This window comes from Falco naumanni, chromosome Z (genome assembly GCF_017639655.2).
Source record: "Falco naumanni isolate bFalNau1 chromosome Z, bFalNau1.pat, whole genome shotgun sequence".
Classification (NCBI taxonomy): Eukaryota; Metazoa; Chordata; class Aves; order Falconiformes; family Falconidae; genus Falco; species Falco naumanni.
The window spans coordinates 29,966,059-29,979,178 of NC_054080.1; positions in this window are offsets into that span (position 1 = coordinate 29,966,059).

The window sequence follows — 13,120 nt, forward strand, 5'->3', positions numbered from 1 at the left end:
TGTAGATACCTGCTCTAGTATGGTCCTCTTCACCGGCTATGGGGCAATACCTGGTCTCCTCCATGGACTGCAGTGGGATTGCTTCTCCAACACCTGCAGCACATTCACCTCCTCTCTCTCCTCTCACTTTAGCACTTGCAGGGCTTTTTCACACATTTTTTTAACCCACTTGTCTCTCTCAGAGCTGCTGCTTAGTGTTTCTTTACCCTTTCTTAAGGATAACATTCTCACAGAAGTGCTCCATTTGTGGGTGAGGGGCTCAGCTGTGCTCTGCAGTGGGTCTGCTGGACCTGCCTGGAACCAGTGGTGTCCAGCAGCCCAGAGCAGCCCTGGCCTCTCCTCACAGAGGCTGCCACCCGCTGCCAGCACCTGTAAACCCATTACATTCATACATATTATTTGTTTCTTTATGGTAGATAGAATGAAAATAATGAGTAAAATTTGATTGTCAAAACTCACAACAGACTCGGAAAAACCCTGCATTGAAATTTACTAAAAATATTTTCCAAAACATTTGTAAATGTTTCAACATAAGGATGTCTGGGATCATTAGGATTTCTGAATTTTATTTTAAATAAGGGATTTTACAGTATTATTAGTTATTTTTACTAATTAATTGCTATCACTAAAATTCTTTGGAATCAAATTTAAAGTGAATAGTATTCCGGTCCTGAATCTTATGACAACAGTCACCAGTTATCAGTTAAATTACAGCAGGCACTCTTAAAATGTCACAGAGCTGCCCTGAAATCTGATTAATCCAATTGGCAGTCTCTTTCATTCCAGCACTCACCAAAAAATGACTTTAAAACACCTTGGCAGACCATGAAGTTCTGACAGTCTTAATTCTGACAAAAAGATATTGCTAAATGTAAGTATAGCCAATTTCTGGATTATTAATATTATCAAAATTCTAATAATAATTTGAACTGATTTTATTATAATATTATTACATAAAATATAAGGTAACTTCAACCACCACTCAATCATTTCACCAATAAAAAATTTTGCCTGTCAAGATGCAAGTGAAGTGTGAAATGGCTGAATCTGAAGTGAGACATCTCCAAAAATGCTCCAGTAACTGCAAAATAAACACTTTTTTCAGAGAGTAAGCAATCTTTCTAAAAGTCTTTTACAGATACTAAACAAGATAAAAAGGAATTCTGCCTCATTAATGATTAAAAGTCTTCATTAAATGACTAAAAGACTTTGAAGTGAAGTCTCGAGTGATCAGAAACTGCTTACATTGTTCAAAGAAAAATGAAACTTGACCAGCCAGTAGATTCTTCTCTTCCCATTATGTCTATATATATCTAAAACCTGTGTAGATGCTTCCAACAAAGGTATTTTCATGAACACCACAGGTTTCAGGAGATTTTAGTGACAAACTTCTGTTAACATCGAGGGTTTTAATTGTACCAGCACATGATTTTTTTTTTTTTTATTTTTTTTTTAGGAAAACTGAGATTACATGAGCCAACAATGTGCCCATGCAGCAAAGAAGGCTAATGGTATGCTGGGCTGCATTAGGAGCAGTGCTGCCAGAAGATCATGGGAGGTGATACTTTGCTTCTACTCAATGCTGGTGAGCACAAGAGAGACGTAATGGAAAGAGTCCAATGAAGGGCCACAGAAATAATGAAGAGACTGGAGCCTGTCTCCTATGAGGAAAGACTGAGAGCACTGGGACTGTTCAGCCTGGAGAAGAGAAGGGTCAGGGGGGATCTCAACAATGTACATAAATACCTGAAGGGAGGGTGCAAAGAGGACAGAGCCAGGCTTTTCTCAGTGATGTCCAGTGACACGACAACACCCAATGGGCACAAACTGAAACACAAGAGGGTCTCTCTGAACATAGGAAACACTTCTTTCACTGTGAGGGTGACTAAGCACTGGCACAGGTTGCCCAAAGAAGTTGTAGGTTCTCCTGCCTCAGAGAAATTCAAAAGTCATCTGGACATGGTCCTGGACAGCCAGCTTTGGGTGGCCCTGCTAAAGCAGTGAGGTTGGACCAGGTGACCACTGGAGGTCATGTCCAACCTCAACCATTCTGTGATTCTGTGAGATGTGAAACAAAGTAGATAGACTAGAAAAAAACAAGTCCAATTTGTCAGGAACTTTGGATAACCCTGTACTTTCAAAGAGAGCACAACAACTCCTTACCGTAAGTCATCAACTCCATGCCAGTTTTGCAACTCAGGCAATGAACAATAGAAAGTGGATTTGTAGGTGATTTTATGGCTTTGTCCTATCACTGCCTATGACTAGAGCCAATTTACGTTCATGAACAACAGAAGAAGGGAGAAGGATCAATGGTAAGAGGGGCTCATGTTTGGTGTGGTTTTTAATTTTGTCACCGGTAACAATTTACTGAGATCATAGAGAAGGGAACTGAAGGACAGGTGGTTCTGATTTTTAAGCAGCACGAAGTAACACCAAAACACTGGATAATATTACTTACAAAATGTCTGGCTGTTCACACCAATATCAAGACCACAACAGAACATTCACATGTGATACTGCACATAGCGTTACAAGCAGCACCTAGTTCAGGTACAGTCTCAAAGAACACTTAAAAAGTTTAATACCCTTTACCCAGGATCTCTATTGCATTGTTGTTATATGCTACCAGTACATAAGCATAAATGGTTCTTACTCTCAATATCCACAGTCACAGCAGGCACAGAAGACTTAATTCTTTCAGACAAGAAATTAGTAACTGCTACTTCTCCTTAGCTAAATGCTCTAATTTTAACAGATTTGTTTTAAAGGAAAAGTCTAAATGGATGTGTGTCTGTTGAGAAGCCTGACCTCAATTTTTTATTTTTTTTATTTTTATTTTTTTTTGAGTCTGTTATTGCAGAGGTGGAACTGAACAGTTTGTTACTTCCAACCTTACTGAATTCCACCAGTTTACAAGGTAAATACTTTAACTTTTTTCTTTCTGGATGAAAAACATTACTCTGTTTATGACATGTGTAAACAGTCTGCAAGACTCCTTCAGATCAGTGGGAGTGAGATATTTAACTTCCCTTCCCCACAACTCTGTCTTGTATGAACTTAAAGCTGCCTTTTATTCCCAGTTCATTTTTTTTTTCTTTTCAAAATTTCCAGGCATAAACATCTGCTGAAACAAAATGTGACAGAATATTCAAAGGCTGTGGTTTTGCAGGTTCAAGTTATGATGTAGGTAATGCTAATGTCAATTCAAAATAATTTAATTAATTTTGACTAATACCAAAAAGTTTTACCTCTCAGATCTCAGACCACATTTATACTCAAGACACCTTTGAAACAACATTTATGTATTCTTAAAAAGAGATATTTTACTTAGTTGAAAGAAATCTTAGTGTACACCAATAAAAGCAGACTAAATGTGACAGTATGGATTTGTTTGCTTGGGATTCACAGTTACTGTCACTGGAATTTAAAATATATGTGGTATTTCACAACTAGTACAAAAGATAAAAGACCATGCGCTATACTGGGAAAATTTGCATTTATTATTTATTTTAGAAAATAGCTTTGTCTGTTTTTTCACCATTCCTATTGATACATTTTACACAAACAACAGCAGAGAATCATGAGGTAAGAATTGAGACCAAATATTTAGGCATGTCTCCAAATAAAACCAATTAGCCTTGATTTTGTTCTTATGTCATGTATGAAATGCTGGCTTACATGGGAATGAGATCCATTATATTGACATAAAAAGAGAGGGGAAAGTCCTTTAATTTTGAAGAAATTAACAACAGTGTGTCATGTTTCTACTTGCTTAAAATATTTGTAGGACACTGACTTTAATCAGAATGTTTTGTCTGAAATTTTCAGATACTTTTAAGAAATACAGCTGAGTGACAGAAAAAAACACTCAATCTGTAAGATCACTACTTATAATATACAAAAAGAAAGCCTAAATATAGACTTGAGTACCAACAAGCAGATGTCTTGAATTAAGAAATTTCTCAAATTTGTACATCAGTTTTCAGCTTGATCAGTGTAAACCAGCTCCTAGCTGGTACAAAAGTACAGATATATGAGCTTGCTTTAACTACTGGCAGTCAGAATAACAGTGACAGAATTACTAAGCACTCCTTCGTTTCGGAGCTCATTCTTAGCCAGAAAGAAAAATACTTTTTTTACTAATATATTGAACCATTTGTGATATTAATATATTAATGTGGGAAAAGCATCAATTTTAGCTGTAGTTTCAAACTGAACATGAGTATAAAGAAGAGGAAATAGATATTCTTTGTGTTTTTATGATAAGATTAATCACCTAAACTAGAAAAAAAACAAACTGTAACTAACCCAAACAGTTTTAGAAATCTTTGAAAATGCAGCAGATAAACCAGTCTGTCTGGATGAATCTTTACATGAATTTGTACACGTGCTTTCATGTCACCACTATCATCATCAGGCTGTTAGCAACAGGTCAAAGTTTTGATATGGACAACTACTGATTGAATTCATTGAGATGCTTCCTTTTCAACTTACATACTCTCTTGTGTTAAGAAGAGCCAGTTACGGCATGCCATTTGACACCTAGAAAGTAGTCCTTTGGTAAACATATAAGACACCATGCCAAATGAATGAATGAGGGAATGAGTGAATGAATAAATGAACCAACAAACAAATGAATAAATAAATACTAGTACATTTGGACAGTACTTTGCTATGAGTTTATTTTCAAGGCCATGTTACTTGATCAAATATTAAAATCTTGGCTAGGTTGAAGGATCTGAATAAGGATAATCACCATATTCTAGGAGCCCCCTCCCCCTCCACATTATGAGTGTTTCCAAAAAGTATTAGAAGATCCTTTTGAATTTCCTCTCCATTATGGTGCCAATCATAAGGCAGTAATAAATATTTAATCTCAGCTACCTACTATCAGTGCATCTATAAGCCAAGGCACTGTATGTCCTTGTTTACTAGCACCATAAATAACAGAGCATAGCGCTCTAGGGAAGGTGGATGGTTGTTTTCAGGATATATTTTCAAAGAACAGATTACAGATAATCATATGTGCATTTATCTTTATTAATTATTCATTAATCATTATTCATTTTTATGTCCCCTCTTGGTTTAGCCAGCAAAGCACTACAGTTCTGAAGACAGCCTCATTGCAAGTTAGCTGCGAGCAAACTAAAAGCTTACACTCCATCTTTTAAGAAACAGACACATCATTCATTGTTTTAACCTAAATATCTCCTAATTCAAAGTGTTCTACTGCACCAGAGTTTCATCTCAAACTGCAAAATGCACAAAACTGAAATAGGAATGTGTCCAAAACATACACACCTTTCTGAGACTTAATAAAAGAAAATATCGACATACCTGTAAGCACACAAAAACTAGCCATAAAAAAATCACTTGTTACAGAAATCTGAAAGAGACAAGCAAAAGAATCAGTAAAATTTTGTAAGATTATAGTAACAGTCCAAAGCTAGTTAACTGCAGAGAACAGACCTTCCAGATAATATTGAAAAGGAATGAAAAGAAGCAAAGTGGAAAGGTACACTTAAAGTATGGCTTCCTTCTTATTTCATACAAAGAAAAGGCTTTCTTAAAAGCCATTATTACTAGAAATGAGCAAAGAAAAGGGAAGAATTCCTTTGTATCAATCCCACAGATGGTTGTGCCATGGAATCTCCACAAGTTCCAAGTCTGACTGACAGCAGCAATGAAGATCAGCCTCAAAGAATTGCACCAGCTGAGACAAGATTTCACTGGTAAATACTCTTCCATCTACTTCAAGGATAACAAGCATTTTAAAAATAACCTGGTCTTCATCACTAAAACCCTGTGAAAAATCTGCAAGTTAACTTTACCAGGAAATCATAGCTGCTGCCAATAAAGTTTAAGAGATAAAATGTAGACACTGACATTTATATTTAATACTCTATAAAAATACCAGGGAATCCTGCGTAACAGTTTATGTAAAAATGAAGAAACAATTAAATCAGAAAGCAAAATACTGACATATAGTGGATGACACGAGATTAGAATAACTACAATAATGAATAATGTTCCAAGCAAGGAGGGAATGGTGATGAGTTCATCTGTGTGTTACATCTTTGTCTCAATGCAAAAAAAAAAAAAAAAAAAAAAAAAAATAACTGAGCAAACACAGCCTTTTAACAGTGCAGTGACAGTTCGCAAAGTTCCTAGATGAACTGTTCCCTCAGCAGCAATTAATGCAGTAAAAATTATGATCCGTAAAACAAAGCAAGTACAAAACCAATATCAGTAAGCATTGCACATGACTGGAAAAGTAGATTAAGTAAAAAATGACAGCAAGAAGTCAGTTATACATCATTTCAAGGAGCAAGGGTAGAGCATGAATTTTACACATTACATCAGGCAAGTTACAACCATGCATACAGGGCAGCTTATCACTCTACAGTAAATGAAAGATGTCTCTTTTCATGGAAGCTACTATGAATACTTATTAGTTCTGATGAAGTAATAACACACACAGATGTCAGCTGGGAATATCACACAGCAGACACAAACATGTCCCAGAAATTTCTGAAGTATTATGAAGGTAACTTCTTGGTGCAGATACTACGGGAGCTGATTAGAAGAGATGCCCTCCTAGATCTGTTGCTTGTAATCACAGAGGGATTCAGCGAAGTGGTGGTTGGTGGCTGTCTTGGTCACAGTGATCACAAAGCAGCTGAGTTTCAAATAGCTGGTGACTGAAAAACTGCCAGCAAAACTCCCTGGATATGGGCAGAGCAGACTTCAGGCTGCTGAAGGAACTAGTTAGAAAGGTCCCCTGAGAATCTGCTTTTGAAGGTATTGGCGTCCATGAATGCTGGTCACTTTTTAAGAGCCATCTCTCAAGAGTGCAAGAGCAGGCAATTCCAAAGTGTCAGAAGCAAGTGGAGCAGAAGGTCAACCTATGTGAGTAGTGACCTTCTAGAACTTAGGTGAAAAAGGAAAGTGTACAGACATTGGAAGCAAGGACAAGTAACATGGGAGGACTTTCAGAGATGCTGTTTGCCACCGTAGGGAGAAAACTCATGGGGGGAAAGCTGTGTTACAGTTCAAGCTGGACAGTACTGTAAAGGGCAACAAAAAGAGCTTTTTAAAATGTCAATGGGAAAAGAGAGCCAACAGAGAGAACGTTGGTCCATTACTTGATGAGGTTCTTTACGTAATGACCTCACAATAGGGATGCAGACTAAGCAGAAACATTTAATGCCTTCTTTGCCTCTATATTTAGTACTGATGATGGGCCCTGGGACGCTCTGAGCCCTATGCTGGAAGACAGAGACCCGGCAGATAAGCTCCCAGACAACTCTGAAGTTGTTCAAAACCAGCTGTTCTAGATGGATACACATAAGTCTATGGGGCCTGATGGGATTCAACCCAGGGTACTGAAAGAACTGGCTGATGCCATTGCAGGACCTCTCTTCATTATTTTTCAATGGTCTTGGGAATCTGGAGAGGTCCAGTTGACTGGAAGCTGGCAAAGGTTGTCCCAGTTTTAAGAAGTGTAAGAAGAAAGACCCTGGTAATTACAGGCCTGTCAGTCTCGCTTCAGTGCTGGTAAAATTATAGAGAAGGTTATTCTGGGAGTTATGGAAAAACAATGACAAAGTAGTCATTTGTCATAGCTTACATGGGTTCATTACCCTTAATAAAGTCCTGTTTAATTAACTTAATTTCCTTTTATGACAAGGTCACCCATCTAATTTACCAAGGGAAGCCAGCAGATGTGGGGACAGTTATTTTAGCACAGCTACTCTCACAGTATCCTTCTGGAAAAAATGTCCAGCATACAGCTACACAGGTCCATAGTACCTTGGGTGAACAACTGGCTTACAGGTCAGGCTCAAAGAGTTATATTACATGGAGTTATATCAAGCTGGAAACCAGTCACTAGTGGGGTTCAGCAGGGCTCAAGTTTAGGGCCAGTGCTCTTTAAAGTTTTTATAAATGATCTGGATGCAGGAGTTGAGTTTACATTAAGTAAATTTGCCAGCAACACTGAATTAAGAGGAGCTGTGGACTCTCTTGAGGGTAAAGAGGCCTTCCAGAGATCGAGATGGGTAGAGACCGGGGCAATCACCAAGCATATTAAATTAAACAAGAACAAGCACCAGATTCTCCACCTGGGATGGGGTAATCCTGGTTGTATGTACAAACTGGGGGACAGGAGGCAGGACAGCAGCCCCATGAAAAGAGATCTGGAGGCTGGGTTGATGGCAAGTTGAACATGAGTCAACAGTGCGTCCTGGCAGCCAAAAGGGCCATCTGTGTCCTGGGGTGCATCAAACACAGCACAGCTGGCTGGTCAAGGGAGATGATTGTCTCTCTCTATACTGTGCTGGTGTGGCCCCACCACCGAGTACCATGTGCAGTTCTGGACACCTCAATATAAGGACATCACACTATTAGAGTGTGCCCAAAGAAGGATGACCAAGATGACAAAATGTTTCGAGAGCAAGACCTAAGAGGAGCAGCTGAGGTCACTTCTTTTTTTAGCTTAGAGAAGGCTGAAGGGTGGCCTCATTACAGTCTACAACTACCTTAAGAGGGGCAGTGGAGGGGGAGGTGCTGCTCTCCTTGGTTTGGTGACCAGTGATACATGAGATTGTATGAAGCTGCATCAGGGGAAGTTCAGATTGGACATTAGGAAAAAGATTCTTCACTGCGAGGGTGGTCAATCACTGGAAAAGGCTCCACAGGGAAGTGGTCATGGCATGAAGCCTGTCAGTCAAAGTGTCTGGACAATGCTTAGTCATATGGTTCAGTTTTAGGTAGTCCTGCAAGGAGCAGGGAGTTGGAGAGATCCTGCAGAGATCAGGGAGCTGAAACAGAGAGATCCAAAGTCTGTCACACAGTATTGGGTTTATGAGGCAAGGTTTTGGCACTGAAAGAGCTGCATGGATGGAAGAGACCAGGGGTAGCTCATTCCAGCTGGAAGCTGAGTTCCTCAGTGAAGCTGGTGGTGTCTCTGTGAAAACATTTAAGAAAATATGAAGAAATTCTGCCCAACAGCTGTGAGAGAGAGGAATGAGAAAAAAATGTGCTAAAAATGATCCTGTAGACACTAAGGTCAATGAAGGAAGAGCAGAAGTAGGTCCTCCAGGCGTTGGAGCAGATGTGCCCCTGACATCCATAGAGGACCATGCTGGAGTAAATAACCACACTGCAGCCCACAAAGGACCTCATGCTGCAGCCTATGTTGAGACGATGCTCTGAAGGAAGCTGCAGCCCACAGAGAACCCACATTGGTGCTGCAGCCTGTGGAGAGGAGCCCACAGAGGAGTAGGTTCCTGGCTGGAGCTGTGGCCCATGGGGGACCCATGTGTGAGCATTCTGTTCCTGAAGGGCTGCACTCCATGGAGAAGGATCCGAGTTGGAGTAGTTTGTGAAGAACTGTAACACCTGGGAGTGACCCCACACTGGAGCTGGAGAACAGTGTGAGCAGGAAAAAGCAGCCGAGGGGAACTCTTATGGACTGTCTACAACTCCCATTTCCCCATCATCCCTGTGCCACTCAGAGTAGGGAAGAAGGTGGACAAGTCAGGACTAAAGGAGTGAAGCTGAACCTGGGAAGAAGGGTGGGAGTGAGACAGAAGGTATTTTTAAGTTTTCTACTATCCTATTCTGGTTTTAATTGGTAATAAATTAAATAGATTTTTCCCACGTGCAGTCTGTTTTGCCCATGACAATAATTGGTAAATGATCTCCCTGTCTTTATCTTGAACCAGGAGCTGTTTCTACCCCTGTTCTGTTGCAGAGGGGGAGTGAGAGAGCAGTTAAATGGGCATCTGGCAGCTGCTACACCAACCCAGATTTGGATACCATGAAAGGACTTGCATCCAAACACAGGGGGTGGGAAAAGAAAAATATGAGAAAGGTCCACTTATTTTAATTGCTTTAAAATACTCAGAATATACTGAATATAGGAAATAATATTCAGAGTATACTTGAGTGAACCCCAAAGATCCACTCCAGAATATATAGCCAAGTCTGTATTTCCATGAAAAACGTATGCCAAAACAAGCACATTTTTAAAATCTTACCTCCTATGTAGAAACATACCTATTTCTAAATGGAAGGAGGAAAAAAAAAAAAAGAAGAATTAAGTCAAATGAAATATTTGCCATGCTACTAATCATAACAGCAAAATGTCATACATATCCTGAATTAATAATATTGTGTACAGACTTCATATTTACTGCAAGGTTACATTTTTATAGAAGTTAAAAATAAAAATGGATCCCAAAATCGGAGAAGAATTACCAGCACAGAAGACTACTGGCTCCAAATTTCTATCTAAGAATTACACAGGTACCAATATATGATGGGTTTGAACTGCAGACTGGGCCCTGGTTAGGCAGAACACTTTTTTTTTTTTTTTTTTTTTTTTTTAGTGGAATAATCAATGCATATTCCAATAGCTCCCTTTCCACCTATTAATTACTTCAAAAATTTTGTAAAGACTCAAATCTGTTTCTCTGCCGAAGCTATGTGTGCAGGTCTTTGCCAAGATTCTTGTCTATTATGCACCTATGAAAGCAAACATGAACGCTATTGATCCCAGTAGGAAGTCCTGCAGGCCTGACCCATTCAGTGCCAAAGAAAGGGCTCTACTTAGTGAGCAGTTCTGGTCAGGCAGTGAAGGCCTTAACCTTCCTTAAGGAATAAGGAGCTAGGCAACGTCTAAAGCCCCCAAAATAAGCTTTAGAGAATAGGGAGGATGCACAGTGCTGCATTAAAGACATTAAAACAACAGGCACAGGTGACCAAACAGTGAACTGCAATATCCAGTCTTTGGTTCCTCTTCTTTGTCTGGATTACTAACAGAATTCATTAAGGATTGTATTGGTTGGTACAACTATTTAAAACAAAGCAAGAGATTTGTTAAACCAGAGATAGTTTAAATTATCTCCAAACGTTAGCAATTATTCTATTCAAAGATGATGCTGGTTGACAATACTACATATTAATTTTTATCTTAACAGCATAATTATTAAAAACTCACTAGCAGTAACAGCTTTTGAAAAATAGAATTGTTCAGCCCCATCTGTAACAGATAGTTCAAAACTGTTATCAAATCATGTACTTTAAAGTATATTAATTTCTAAAGGAAATGTATCTAAATGATAAACTTAAATAGAAAATCCTTTCATAGTAAGGACTGTGTAAGCACTTATACATACAGGTGAGCCCTACATCTACATTTCTTTATGTAAGTTATCTTGGATAGATTTACTTCTTTCCTCACTCTGATAATTTAGAGTTCTGACAATCACAAAAAATCTCATTTTAAAATATATCTAATTACATGAAGCACATAAAGGAGCTCAGACTTCTTAGAAGTTTACAGTGGCAAAACCCTGATAACAATCTCAATGAAGGAATCACACGTTAACTGTGAATAATATCAGATATGCAAAGCTCCAAAAGGGAAAAAAAAATCCAAACAATATCAATATACACAGGCATATTCTACACAATGTCAAATATGCAATAACACATTCCTAAAGCAAACAAATTCCTCCTGTTGAAACTTTTCAAAAGACTTCTGAATATACTTTTCTGAAATAAAATGCAAATTCTAAAAAAAAAATATTAAAAGTACAAGCAAAAACTAAGAAAAGGAGGCACTTAAAGTTATATTATCTTGATTCCCAAATTGCAGTTGTCTTTTTGACAGGAAAAATGCTTGGTCCTTGTGACATTTGTTTCATTTTCAGTGTCAAGTTGATGTTAATTTTAACTGTTTGCTTTCCCTAAGTATTCTTTGTTCTTGAAGAGAAAATTATCTATGAAAAACTAAACATGATTTCAAACTGGCTTCTAAAAGCCAACAATCTTCTGCCTTTTGTTTAAAACTGATTAATCCTATTAGCCTGAAAGTCTACTATGTTTCTCTTATCACCACTATTACTACAAATGTATCCTAAAACAATTAAGATATCAACAACAAAAAAAATAGAAAAGTGTATCAGTAATTATACTAGTTTTATATTTAAAAAAAAAAAAAAGATTACCATGCAATAGTACATGGAGTGTCTAAGGAAATAACACCACTGAGACACAAAAGCATCATTAAAACTGAGGACAAACATATTCTTACAATATTGCTCTTCTTTCTTCCAAACCCATACAGAGTAGAACTAAGAATAAAATTTGCAATGCATAAACAAATCCTACAAACACCTTCCTCAGAAAAGTTTTTACACTGAGGGAATGCATTTTACTAATTCTATTTAAAAAAAAAAAAAAAAAAAAAAACCACAAAAATGAAATATAAAAAACCCAGAAAAGCAAACAAAAAACCCCAAGCAAAGTAATCAATATTTGAATATTATCATCTGCACCAATTTCAATGAATTTACTGCCTCAACTGCAAGACACTCACACATATTCAGACATCTCTTTATAAGAAAGTTATGTAGGCACAAAGTACTTGAATTCAGCAAACCCTGGTATTGTTATTAAATGTGAAATTGTTATGAGCAAAGATGCCAAACAAGTACTTCAGCGAAAAGGAGTTGGAGAGGTGTTACAGGGAACAGAGCTCCAAGGCTGGTTTAGGGTAAGATTTCATGAAAATGAATGACAAGCCCACCCCACCTTGGTCTCACAAGAGACAAATAGTCTCCTCCTCATTCCCTGCTTGGCTGCATGACCTCAGCTCTCCCGCATGGCTGTTCTTGTTAAACACACAAATGGAAGCCCTTTTCCCCCTCCAGCACTGCTGACCCAGTTTTCCATCAGCCCAGAGAGCTAAACTGCACACCATGGGGACTGAGGAAACCGGCAAAAGAATGTAGTGAAGGGGAACCGCATTAGCAGTGGAAGTAGGTTATCTGATTAGTATTGCTGCCTTTTGAAACTTCACTCCCTTAAAAACGATATTAAATAAAAGGAGAAAATAACAAACCACAGCAGTTTTAAAAAGAACAGCATGCATCAGAACCTAGACTCTCAAACTATAACAAGCAGGGAGGTAACAGCCATCATCAAGACCAAAAGGTTTCAAAGAACCTTCCATACTGCTCATACAGCTGCACATCATAAAAACAACCTGTGACTCTGTCAAAAAAAAAAAAAAAAAAAAAAAGTAAAAAGCTCAAAGAACTAGTGT